Here is a 13,953-nt window from a genome sequence, read left to right on the forward strand (position 1 = left end):
AAAGACCAAGAACTGATTGTTCTGAACAAAAGAACTCCAAAAATAGTCATCATTTTGTACAGGACAATCTTATCCTGGCTTTTTAAAAATATGTATTTATTACCCATACTTGGGTTATTTTTGGCCCAACTGTTTTTCGCGTGTACTTTTTTGTGCCATTTGTGCACCCCTTCCCTCCAATTTCTTTTATTTTTCAGACGGTAAGAAGTGTTGAACAAATGTGCTAAAGAAAGTCACACTTTTCTTCTCTAAATCAGGTACGGACCAACAGAACCGCTTGGTGATAGCGTAAAGGTTACAGGGTAGAGATGAAAAATCATAAAGTCAAGACACTGAAGGGGTGCCGATTCATATTTCACACTTTTTGCTGTTTTGACACGTGACAAACAGAATAAAACTGAACATTACGCTGCGAAAGTTTTTCTCAAAGTTACAATGAAGTTCAAATAATAATAATAAAAAAAAAAGAGATTTGGATCTCGGATTTTCGGAGCAGTGTTTCTCGACAAAACAAATAGTACAAAATTATGAAAAGCTAAAATTTCCCCAAAGTGTTCTCATTCTATTGGCCCAATGCATAATGTGCAAGAAGGCGGGACTTAGTTCACATCCTAATCCGCACGACACTTTCCCAGAACCTATGGCGAAAAATGCTACTGATCCTTGTAAGAAGCAAGTGAGATGGACTGAAATCTACTGGAGGGGGGCTTGTAAAGTATCTGTGTACGAGTGTGTGTGTGTATGGGTGGGGAAGGGGGGGGGGGGGGGGGTGTTGTCAGTCTTTATTTAGCCCACTTGTACAGGTCTTGTCGGACGAGCCACATTAGACGAGCCAGGTCGCTGATGACTGGCGAAAAGACGACCCGAGGGGGAAAACTCAATAAAGTCACCTCTCAGCCGCACCGCACTTTTTTTCTCCTTGGCCTGCCGTGCCTTTTTTTTTCCCCACTTAAAGTATATTACAACCAGTTTTTTTCTCATTTAGAGTTCGCGTGTATTGTTTAGTGATTAAAAAAAGCAAGCAAAATTACAGAAAAAGAGGGACGGATGATGTACTCGCCAACTTTCATCGTTTTCCTTTAGTAAAATCAAATCGTTTTGATTCAAAACAAAAAAGAATCAAACGACTTTCATGCAAAATTTCTCAATTATTAAAACAGCTGTCGATTAATACGATAACCTTTTGGTTGTCCATTCATTTTGACCAGCACTAATGCATACGTTTTAAACTGACAATTACATGAGCTATATATTCATATAAATAAATAAACAACCCATCTTCTTCTGTCCATTTTTGTGATCGCGTGCATGTTTAAGTCAAACAGTAACCCTCGTATTCTTGCTGGTCCAGACAGCCTGGCATCAGCCACACCAAAGTGCCACTTTTCCTCCATCTTGCGGCTCGCTTTGTCTTTTCAACTTCAACAAAAGCACACGCACTTTCTCCCAGCCAAAAGTTTGGATCTCGGCATCACAACAGGTAGTCACCAACACATGGACCTTACGCGCATTTGCATGAACGCAGGACTTTAAAAAAAAAAAAACTTTGCTTTTGTTTTAATGACTTCCTTTCCTATTGAGTGCCCTCCCTTCTTTTGTGCAGTGAGGCATGCTTATTATATGCTCGGGGGCTCTTTTTTTTTTTTTTTTTTATCCAAATAGCTGCTTTCCACTTTCTCCCTTTCTCTTTCTCTCTTTAATATTCACAGTAAGAGTCCTTGGCGCTTACAAGACGGCTGTTTTCCCAGTTAGAACCCCCCCATGCCTGCCTCGCCTTGTTAACAGCCAAACGTGGGCCAGTGGAGTGTAAACAAGCACTAGAGTGTGGTTGGGGGACACACACATCTCCCTGCAAACATCTCCGGGGACGTGTCACCCTAGCCGAACCGTTAACGGCGGCGTGCGAGCGGCCAAGCGCTGAGGGGGTCGCCAGCGGCTGTGCCACCCCCCAAAAACACACATGCCCGGTGCTCACATCTGCTCGCCACGCAAACGGGACCAGAACACAAGCGTATTGCCTCATCCAAGCTGTGAATGCGAATCGGAAGCAAAAACAAAGACTTCTGTAAAAAGTGTGCTTGCGAAAAACGAAGACCTGAAGTCCATTTTGGACGAACTGCTCCTTGGAGAATACGTGTTGATTGGAGCACCTTAACGGGATGTGTACAAAGAGTTTGGAAAAACGTTTTTGAAAAGATATGTTTGTAGAAGGTTCTGAGGATTACTAAAGCTTGAAGTAATAATGTGGCACCTCATCTCTCCTAACATTTGCCCACATTTTGCCCCTGGAGGTACTTGAAGGAACTTCAGGGGAAATCCTTGAAGAATAATTTTTGAATTCATTGTTTCAGGAAAATTTAAGTTCATAAAAGAAGTTTTAATGTTCAGAAGGTTATTAGACTATTCTCATACCAAACCTCACAGTTTTGTTTTCTATTTCTATCAAATGTCAAACGTGTCAAATAATAAACATGTAAGTTTTGCTTCCACACTCTAAAACCTTTCCAGCGACACTTCTTTGTCTTTGATGTCCTCCCAGGAGAAACATCACCTCAAGGTGTTTCAACCTCCTTATTTCAGCCTTTTTTTTTTTTTTTCGGTATAAGGAAGCCCTTCCATCCTGCCAATATGATCCGTACACACTGGAGACGGATTCTCAGGCAATTATTGCATTTGGCGGAAAAGGTGATTCCGTTCTACAAGTCCTTTGTTTGACCAGGTGACTGCTTTACTTCCTGTGCTAAGTCGATATCCGCAAAAGATTGTCATTAGCATGACGGCTGCTGGTTCCTAACAGCCTATACTTAGTACGCACTCCAAACATTCATAATGGACGTCAGACCACCAGCTGATGCACGCCAAACCACTACTATTACCACAGGTGTGATTGCGAACTACTTTACATCTTAATTACTGCCTTAATCGACCTGGGGGTGCACTTTGACTTCATTTATGACATTCAGCCGAGATTTAAGAATAGAACAGGAAGTTACAGGAAACGGCGAGAGACAAACGCCTGCTTAAGATAAAAGGTAACAACAACAAAAACAAAGCTCTTAGCTTGACAGAGGAAGTGACGAGCGATATTTAAAATAATTGCAGGCCCTCCTTGAAAATGAAAAGAAAATCCGAGTATGATAGAAAAGGAACGGCCCATCAGTACTGGAGGCGGGAGATTGGACGACAAACTTCCATTAAGTCCATATTGACGAGTTCAATGATCAATAGGATGATTGGTGGGTGGAGGAAAAGGACAAATTAAACTACTACCATTGAATTTAGAGTTTTTCAAAAGCCCTTTTCAAACTGTCTGACACACACACACATTCATATATATATATATATATATATATATATATATATATATATATATATATATATATATATATATATATATATATATATACAGTATATATATATATATATATATATATATATATATATATATATATATATATATATATATATATATATATATATATATATGAGCAAGGGAAAAGCTCAAATTCCAAAAAGTAAAAGCAAATCCCAAATGTGTCACAATGCTCTCCCCGCAGAGTGACGGATGACGACTAACGATGGACTCTTCATCTCTCCGAGGTTCTGCCATGACAGAGACAGATGACATCGGCCGCAGATGAATTACACCGCACCCATTTATCACGAGAGGGCCAACGGGAAAAATACAAATGAACGATTAGCATATTTAGCCTTAATTAAGCGCCGGGGTACAAAAGATGAGCTTGTAACGGGGACGCGCGTGTTTGAACAGGCTTTTGAATGGAGTCAAAGCACAAGGTTAGTTGCGCGAATATGAACACTAATTAGGGTTAATTGGCTAATTGTCACTGATTGTGGGCGCCCTGCACCTTCAAGGTGAAATAGAATACAGAAATGGTTGTTTGACAAATTGCCTGCTGATTTGAGAAGAATGGAACTCCATTTGCAATGGAACTCCATCTGAACTTGACTGCTGTGGCTGTTTCGTAAATGTTCTGTAGAGCATATGGCTATAGTGCCAGGCAAAAGTATTCAATGCTTCAGCTTTTTTAAAACTTTATTTTTACATTCAAATCTCAATGAAAAGAAATGAGAATGGCTTCTTTTAAACACTAAACATTTGGCAGAAGAAGGTGTGGTCTGATGAGACCTTCTCCTGGTATTCACTTAAAATCTCATCATCCCAAGAACATTGTATCCACAGCGGAACGTGGTGGCGGCAGCGTCATGCTGTGGGGAAGTTTTAGATCAGCAGGGTCCCATCTGGTGTCAAATGAAAGAACAATAGATGGTGCTAAATAGATTGAGCTTCTTGAGCAAATCCTGTACCAATCTTTCAGTAACCATTAAGGAGCCAGAACGTTTTTCTCTTGAGTAAAAAACTCATGGACAAGATTTTAAAGCGGATCATTTCAATTCAGTGGGAATCCAACCTGATTTGATACGACTCTGTTTGACAGAGTATTGTATGATGCAACAGGTTTCTTGTTGTCATTTTATAATGTGAATGAACTAGGTTGGGAAGCTTTTATTCACGCCAGCCCAGTAAAAAAAATATCTTAGATGTTTATAGCCATCAATGACAGTGAAAGAGTTAGTTCTTCTGCAAAGTAGCAAATTTAGTTAGGTAGTTACTTATTTACAGTTTTGGTGCAGAGGTTTTGTTGGTAATTCACTCCAGAGAGCGTTCAAACTCCTCGGGATAAGAGGACTGCAGTAGAGGAGAACATCAAGAACATCCTCGAGGCCACAGAAAAGGCCTCCCGGTTGCTGTGGATCTGTACTAGTTACTAGTGAAAAATCGTTTTTTTGTTACACCCCTAAATTATACATTTTACTATTGTGCAAGTCTGTCTAATACGGTCCAGAATTTACCAACCATTGGTATAACGCCTGGGGGTGAAAATTTTTGCAAGGCGCTGTATTATAAATATGCAGGCTAAACGTTTTTGGGGACTTTCCTCTGAGGTTTTGTTTGTTTTAAAAATGACATGGTGGATTGGCCATATCAAGCACTCCCTACCCTGAATTAGGTGTGTCTAATAACGTGGCTGGCGGCTGTATATTATTGAGGGGAATTGAGCATAACAAGCAGCTGTCAGGAGTTGACATATTGTCGAGCGACACGAGGACGACGGCGAAGATGAAGAGGGAAAAGTCGGAGGGGAAAAAGGAGGTAAATGAATAAATGAGACAACAGAAAACAAGGGGGAACGGATGGGCGCTGGAAAGAGGGGAGGCGGGGGTGCCTAATGGTTGGGGTGGTAAGGGGGGGGGGGGGGGGGGGGGCTGCTAAGGTTGCAAGCAATTTCTCTTTGTTATCAAGTGAAATGACTCCGCAAATATGACAATAAATCACGGCGGGAATCAATCTGAGAGGAGGCGACTGTGAGCCGCTGATAATGCATCAATCAATATTTAATGTTTGGACTTTAATTAATCCACACGGGCACCCGGCATTCTTTAAGTGACAAAAGGGGGCGGGGAGGCGGAGGAGGACGCGTTTGCATAGAATAGCTCTTATATCAAATGGAGACACCAGAGGCAAGCGGGCCCTCATCGGTCGATGCGCTCATGCTGCTTTATCACCTGTGCTCTTAGTTACAGACGCTTGAATGCAGCACGGCAGAAGCTAGGTTAAGACGGGCCTCCAAAACATTAAAATACTATTATCATGTCTCAAGTTATTATTTTTTTCTAGAAACTGAAAGTGAAAAGAACACGGATGTGCAATTTTCGACACCTGTTGCGAAAGGTTTTAAAATAGAAGTCCCCAATAACTACACTGAGTATGGTTGGATGCTTAGATAAGCATTAGCAAAGAGCATTAGCCTCTTAAAAGCAGTTTTAATGTAAATCAGTGGAATTTCTTGCTTCATCAATGGGGTTGGGAACATTGCTAACTGACAAAAAAAAACAAACCTTGCCTTAAGTGAACGATGAGTGTCCACAAATGTGCGGACGTACATACTGTACATACTAGGTTAGGTTTAAAGTCTACTTACTAACGTACATAGTAAGATACACCCGTATTAACTTATAGGCTATACTTATTTACATACCAATGCACGTACTAACGTACTAACTACCGTCAGTACTAAAAGATGTTCTGTCTATCTATCTATCTATCTATCTATCTATCTATCTATCTATCTATCTATCTATCTATCTATCTATCTATCTATCTATCTATCTATCTATCTATCTATCTATCTATCTATCTATCTATCTATCTATCTATCTATCTATCTATCTATCTATCTATCTATCTATCTATCTATCTATCGTGCGAGTTAACACGGTTAAAAAAGCGAGCAAGCGATCGCTACAAAGCTAGCTAGCTCACTACCTCGCTAGCAGCTCACTAGCCTTGTAGCTATCTTTTGCTTGCTCTCATATAGCTATAGGTATACAGTATGTCTGTCTATCTGTCTATCTGTCTATCTATCTATCTATCTATCTATCTATCTATCTATCTATCTATCTATCTATCTATCTATCTATCTATCTATCTATCTTGGGGTATTCAATATTGAACACCTCCATCTCTGGGTGTAACAATTTGATTGGGTTCAATTTGATGAATTCACACTTGTTAAATAGAAACTGATTTTCCAATTTTAAGCGTTTTCTGTTACAGCCACAGTGTCTGGCATTTTGCTTTTCATGTTAAGTCTCGGTCATCAACACAAACCACACTTTTCCCGCTTTAGTTGAACACTTTTCCTTCTCTGGGCGCCGGTGGGAATACGAGTTAAGAAAGTGCACCCACACTACAGCATTTGATTTGACGGGGTTTATTACTAGTCACAGAAATCTTTTATGAAGCCCCTCTGATCACACCGACATATCCCACAGGTACTAATTACCCAATTCGCTGCACAAAAAAGGCTTGCGGGAGACAAAAAAGGAAAAGAGACTCCCTTGACTTTCCGAGGCCTGCGCACACAATTAGAACACCGCTGAGAAGAAGGTCCTCAACTTGAGAAAATAATAAGACTCATCACCTGAGCAAAGTGTCCAGTAGGTCATCACAAGCAGAACGCATAACCCCACCATGCAGGTTTTTGTACAATTATTTGCAGGGTAGCTTACAATGGTGGATGAAAGGCTCACTGCGGTGATATTCTTGACCACATGTAGACTCCATTTGATGTGTTGTCCCAGAGAATTCAATGGCTTTTATCTGCAAAGCCATATGGACGTGGGCCGTCTGTTTCAAAGTCCTCCCTTGTGCGCCATCCCCAAACGGATCATGAACAAGCAATTTGTGGGAATCGGTCTGCGGAATATCAGCGGAAGCCTTTATTGACTTAATGATGACTCGGGGTTCAACGATGATGTTAGTGTTGTGGTAATAGTCATCTGAAACATGGATTCACAAAACTGGTATGGGAGGTTAAATGTTACACGGTGGGCTGCTGTAATTACTGATTTGCAGTGGGGTTTTTAGTTGTTGTTTCTGCTCGAGGGGATGTGCAGTTCAAAATGTTTGCAACAAGAAATTTTGGTAGGAGGTTCTGCTTGCTTTAAGAAGTTTGGAAAAGACTGTCTACAATAGGGATGGGCAACTTAAATGCCGGGGGGGGGGCAAAAATTTTCAGCAGTGTTACTTTTCAAACAGATATATGAAACTGACCTAGTGAGATTCGAACATGTCTGCCCATCTAGTGGTGAATTGTGTTATTACAACTCAAAATTACTTGACTTTTTCAGTTTTCTAGGATTTCTTCTGCAGCCCCAATGTCCATGGAAAAAGAAAGCTATTTCTCAGCCTTTTCTGAAGTTTTTTTTGTTTTTGTAAAAAAACAATCAAATAAAACACCTCCCAAATTGTTTTTAATCCAAGTGACCATTAAAAAAAATGTGGCAACACACACACAGCCTGGGGGGCCGCCAGTTGCCCAACTCTAGTCAAGAAGACAAATCTAGATGAGTTCTGTTAGAAAATAGGGGTGAAAAAAATTCTCCACTGTTGTCATTTCAACATTGCAAATGTGTTGCGGAGGAAGGCCGAATAGAAAAATGGTACTCAACTGACGTTTATAACAGTTGTCAAGTCATTTCCTGCAGCCCTGGTTGATGTTTCTGCAATAACCTCCATGAATGATGTAAAGAGATATTATGATACTTCCTCCTGCTTTTATGATCAGACCTTTCAGTCATTTCTAAACTCAAAGGCATGACTGGACGGCATCTGCGCTGATTTGCTACAAATAAATATCAGAAAAATGCACGATTTAAAGAGTATTTTTTTCAGTGCATGTTCTATCATTAGTCACAAATAATCAACCTTTGATTTATGCAAATGCATTGCGTAAGGTACATATATATTTTTTAACTCCGCATTTTTAAATGATGCTTACTACAATCCCAAAAGGATAATTTTCCAAAAAAAAGAAAGCCAAGAAGAAACTTAAATCTGCAATGGACACAGCTTACAATGGGTGAGTGTTACAAACAAGTAGGAGAGCCGTTTGCCAACTGCACATATCCAATTGGTCACGCTCATTAAAAAACGAAGTCGCACTGTAACAAGACTGACAGCCTTTGAGTTATTTGCTGTGATTTATTGGTCACTAGCACTCAAATGACAACTTGGACAAGGACGTTAAAGAGTCTGTGGCTTAAAAAGATAGAAAAAACAACTGTCAGCTCTTGGACGCGGAAATTTTTTTTACGGTCCATAAAACAAAGCAAAAATTCAAAATATTGCCAAATAATATTAATGCTATTACAGTGACAACAGAAGATCATCATTCATAAAGAACTGTAACCACCACCCAACACTGGTTAGCAACTGGACATTTTCAGCGTAAAAGGTGTCTTAAAGCAACAAACAGGAACCTCCGATATAGACCACACACACCATTTCGCTTCCCTTAAGGTCAGCCATGTCAAGAACGTTTGTCTGGGGGTCAAAGGTGCATCCTGCTAAGTTGAACTTGGGGCGAGCACACATTTTTGACGGCGTTTCTATCAGAATCCAAACATCTTATCCATAAGATGAGCCCAACCAGTCTCGCCAACGCTAAGTAAGTCAGACTGTTTACCACAGGTGACAGTACGCAGTCGGGGGTTAAGTGCTGTCTCGCTGGACAAGAGCCCGACAAACAAGATTTAAAGCCTCGGCTACCCCCCGGCTGCCCCGAGCAGGGAGAGTTTCACTTTGTACCTCATAAAGAAGATGGAACCAGGGTCACGCAAAATCAGTCTGACAGAAACGGAGAGCTCGTGTGATGATGTCATGGCTTTATGGGCACCGTGATGAATTCTTCAGTCGATACGCCGCACCTTTAAGAACGTGGCCTCGAAAAGTGCTGCTTAATTACATGTAAAGTCTTCTTCTCGCTTGTGTGGGACTTTTGAATTTTACGGTGTTGTCTACTTTGTTTGAATTGTAAATGAGCCTACTAAAATGTCACCTTGAAAACCAAATTGCTGACAACGTTTGTATATCACCGCATCGGCTTGCCAGTGATTTTCATGTCACGAACATGTGTGCAGGATTTTGTGATTTCCCGCCAGAATGATGGGACTCTCCTATCAGTACATCACTGACGGATGACGAATGACAAGAAAACTAAAAAACAAAACAGGAAATAGTATTGACATAAATTGCGTTTAATCCGTCATTATATTCATCACTCACCAGTAGCGGTTGGATACCTGTTTCGCTGGCAAATGATGAATGATGTACCAACAAAAATGTGTAAAATCCTCACTTGTGTGGATGACGAATTGATGACAAAAGCATGGGTAAAATAAAACGACGGGCCGAGGATCACTACTGATGATGAAGGAAGCCCATGGCGGTTATGAATACCGCATGGGACATTTTTTGTTTAGTGGTGGAAAATTTGCCAGTTTCACAATTTAGTTTTGTCCATCAATCTAGTAAACCAAGTTCCAATTTGGTGGTAATCAAGTAAATTCCCAATGAGGGGGGTATTCAGACAGTATGACCTCAAAAATGGCAGCTTCTTTAAAACTGCTTCTCTCGAAAAAAAATAGCTTGATGGTTACCCATCGGTCTCATATAATCATTCAAAATCTGGCGCTGATTGGGTAAATTTCCTATAGTCGTTTTTCAGGTACAAATCTGGAAATGTCCAAAATTCCTGAGGAAGCGCTGAACAAAAATGGCCAAATATTTGCGCATTCAGAATATTGATTTATATTAATTTTGGAACAATGTTACAATGAACACACCAAGCGCATTTTGTTTCAATCAAGACACATGGAACAATATATTTTCTGCAATCTGTCTTGTGTATCTGTATTTGTCTGTATTGGTACACGCAGCATCCACCTCAACCTGTTGAGCCTGGAAGGGGGCTCCTCCCACCTGTGGTCACTTCTGAAGGTTTCTGATTTCCCCCAAATTGGGCTTTTTGAGGTTTTCCTTCCCCTTCTGGGAACTTTGAGCAGGGGATGCTGTTGTGTTCCTACAACGAAAAGATGTCTCTGTACGACTTGTTTTTTCAAAAGAAGTCTCTACATGAACTCTTCACCTGTGAAGCCCTTTGAGACTTCGGTGACTCAGGGCAATACAAATAAAATTTGTTTGATTTGATTGATTGACACACTTGGCTCCTCTGTTTAGTTCTAGCTATTTGAAATTTTCCGAAGAAATGCCTGATGATTAAGTTACAGAAAAATTCTTCCTGGGCCTTGGCTTTAATCCATCGTGATGCAGTAAACAGTGAGGCCAAACACGCTCGACAACATTTAATTCCCTCGCTTCTTAAGGAAAATGTGTATTTCCTCTGAAATGTCTTGAAGCAGATGGAAATGTGCGAGCGCTGCGGTAGGGGATAAATTTAATCTGTCTAAGATTATCATGCTTTGATTGGACACCAGATTAGGATTGCGGCCGGGCATTTTCAATAATTATTCTCTGCTTGAATTAAACGTATCCTCTTAACACGAAAAAACATACGCTGGCTGCAACATCTGCACCATCGCAGCTTTTAATCTCAAAATATTTATTAAACCACGCAGTGGAGCTCAACATGTGCGCACAGTGAGGCGCACTGTACAGTGATCGAAGATCCAAAACAATCCATTCAGAAGATAAAGGTTAAAGATTTAGATCACACCGAAAATAAAAAGTGGAAAAATGCCTATGAGAGAGGCAGCTTCAAATCTTATTGTGTTTATGCAGAATAGCTTAAAATGGAAGAATTACTCTATATTGTTTCATCCATGTTGTGTGAAAGGGGAATTGGTTCTACCTCAAAAAACAATTGTGTCAAAAATAACCTAATTATACAGTCAGAAAAGAACAGACTCAAGATGGTGTCTAACTTGACCCAAATTTTTGCTTTAAAAAAAAAAAAAAACAGCTATATATATATATATATATATATATATATATATATATATATATATATATATATATATATATATATATATATATATATAGCTGTATATATATATATATATATATATATATATATATATATATATAGCTGTATATATATATATATATATATATATAGCTGTCTTTGATCATTTGACATACTCATTTTTAGGGTGGGTTTGTGCAAAACAACACAGAAAAATGGGTACAATTGAAATGAATATTGAGGTTATAAGTTTTTTTTTTTTTTTTTTTACCTGACCGTTTTTAACAGTATGAAGTTACCACGTCAACCATGTTCCCCCTAATTTTCTTGTACATCATTCTCGCAGCTATCGGTAGTGTGATAACTAAGTGGTGGTGCCAGGTTGAAATTTGACATGTTGTCACAATTTGGGTGAAGTTTCAGCTCCCTGGTGTCTTTTTTCAATGCTTTATTTCTTGTTTAGAATTGCATGCATTGCTATCCGTCTATGCAGTCCTTGTTCATCTCACTCCTGTCTTTATATAAAGCTTGCAGGAAAGTGTGAACTGAAACCTTGGCCGAGCTGTTGGCAGCGCCCGGCTGGCTTTTTTTGTTATGTCTTGTGTTGCGTAATGCTTTGCTGAGTGAATAAAAAGCAGGCGGGGACGGCCGGGCTCTGAGGCGAACACGAGAGCGGAAGCCGAGTCCTCCCTTGCCGGCAAGAAAAGTCAATCTTGGTTGGTCTGAGTTACTATTTTCAGCCTAGACTGGGCTTGTCTTAGTCTTCTTTCATAGATTTCTCTGTCTTAAAACATTGACGCAAAAAAGGGGTAACGATGTCTACTTTAAAGGCTGTGTGAAAGGGGCTGCTGATTGTGGAAGACGTACAATTATATTTTTAGGTAACGGCAAGATGGGAAAATCCCATCTCCTGCAGATTGTGTTGGTTTCAAACGTGTCCGCTGCTTTCTGTTGACAGCTTGTATGGCCCCACAGATGGGATCGTTACATTATAGCGTTGTTGGGTTGATTTAATTGGCGCTAGAGAAAGGCATCTTTCTGCAGCCAGGCCGTCACACGGACAATAGCCTGGAACTTATCTCCTGTCCCGCCTGCCCCGCGTCAAACGTCCATTGTTTGAATTGTCTCCAGGACAATCCCGGCCAGCGAGGTTTGTTTGCAAACCGTATTCATCCTCTTTCTATTTAGAGGTGTGCTCCTCTTCGTGCCGTGAATTAGCCTGCTTAAGCCATCATTGTTCTTTCTTTCTTTTTTTTTTTTTTAATCACTGCCATTGAAATAAATCTCAGGTGGTGATCCCCCTTCTCGTGCACCCCCCGTAAGCCGCGTAGGAAGAGTTACCTGCCTCCACAATGGCCTCACTTTATCTGACAAGTGTTGACAAAGACAGCAGGTCAAGCTTAATACGTCCTCCTCCGGAGCCGATCCCATCGCTTCTCTCTTCTTCTTATCGCTGCAGAAATGATGGAGTGTAATTCCATCTTTTATGCTTTAATAAAGGGCAAAAATAAAGAGATTAATAGGGGATAACATATGTTTTACAAGTCATTAAGCGGATAACCCAGCCATGGGTCTGATTTGTACTAAAGCCCGTCATGGGTGAAAATAATGTATTCATTTTTAAAGCGATTCTATCTGGCGTTTCGTTGGGAAGAAAAAAAAAACACATCTCCATCTGGTCAAGTGTGAAGTAGGACAGAGCGAGATTAGAGAATGTACTACTGTGTTATCTTATCTCAGCTTAATGTCTGCACAATCAATGTTCCTCCCAACAAGTGGTTCATTAAAAAACAATGTTTTAATTCCGAAAGGAATGACAGCTCAAAAGCGGGTTATGGATTCAGCGTAGTCATAACGGCACAGCGCTAAACTGTCAGATTGCCATCAACTCTGTCTAAAAGCTCATAAATGAACACACACGAGGTCATAAATTAGCCAAACTGGAAGTTTAGAGCACGCACTGATCCAAACTCACCACGTTGTCTAGAACAGGGGTGGGCAAACTTTTTGACCCGAGAACTGCAAAGTGTACATCATTTAACAAAAGGTCCGGACCAGGAGCGGAAGGACGGAGTGTTTTGATAATCCACCTCATAAGAGAAAAAAAATGTGGGATTTAATTTCAAGAGAAAATAAATAAAAGCATTACAATATAGTGTTATTAAAGTCCCATGTATTTAAACATTTATTGAAATAACTTTTTCAAAAAGTTTATAAAGCGGGTAGTGCACGTTCTAGAGAATAGCGGTTAATCAATCAATCAGATTTTATCTGTATAAATTTTAAAAAATGGAAAAACTTATATACAATATACCATCTTTTTGCTGCAATATCTGATGCTATGACCTGCGACTTATAGTCCAGTTTTTTTTTTTTTTTTGCTAAATTTTGGCTGCTGCGGCTTATATACCGATTGACGTCAGAAAACTAGTTTTGGTTGAATATGCAAGTTCTAAACTAAGTAAAGCTTATTCTTAGTTAGTAAAAAGCAAATCCTTGTTGAGTCGAAAGCACATGCTAAACTAGCAATACGTCAAGACTGATTCCTCCATTTCGTCATCTGCATTCTTTTAGCGGTTGTCAAATAATTGTGGTGCAGTGC

General features: G+C 39.9%; 1 protein-coding gene across 2 annotated transcripts in view; it reads right to left on the minus strand.

Annotated features, from left to right (window-relative positions):
• Positions 1–4,128: 4,128 nt before the first annotated feature.
• Positions 4,129–13,953, minus strand: part of LOC148424444 (uncharacterized) — a 196,112-nt gene continuing 186,287 nt past the window's right edge. For both annotated transcript variants that reach the window (XR_015865491.1, XM_088413982.1), the window contains one exon: positions 4,129–4,263. The gene's annotated coding sequence lies outside the window, so the exon portion shown is untranslated. The remainder of the gene's footprint in view (positions 4,264–13,953) is intronic.

The sequence above is a fragment of the Hippichthys cyanospilos genome, chromosome 4 (assembly GCF_059441005.1).
Source record: "Hippichthys cyanospilos isolate Australia breed blue-spotted pipefish chromosome 4, RoL_Hcya_1.0, whole genome shotgun sequence".
Taxonomy (NCBI): domain Eukaryota; kingdom Metazoa; phylum Chordata; class Actinopteri; order Syngnathiformes; family Syngnathidae; genus Hippichthys; species Hippichthys cyanospilos.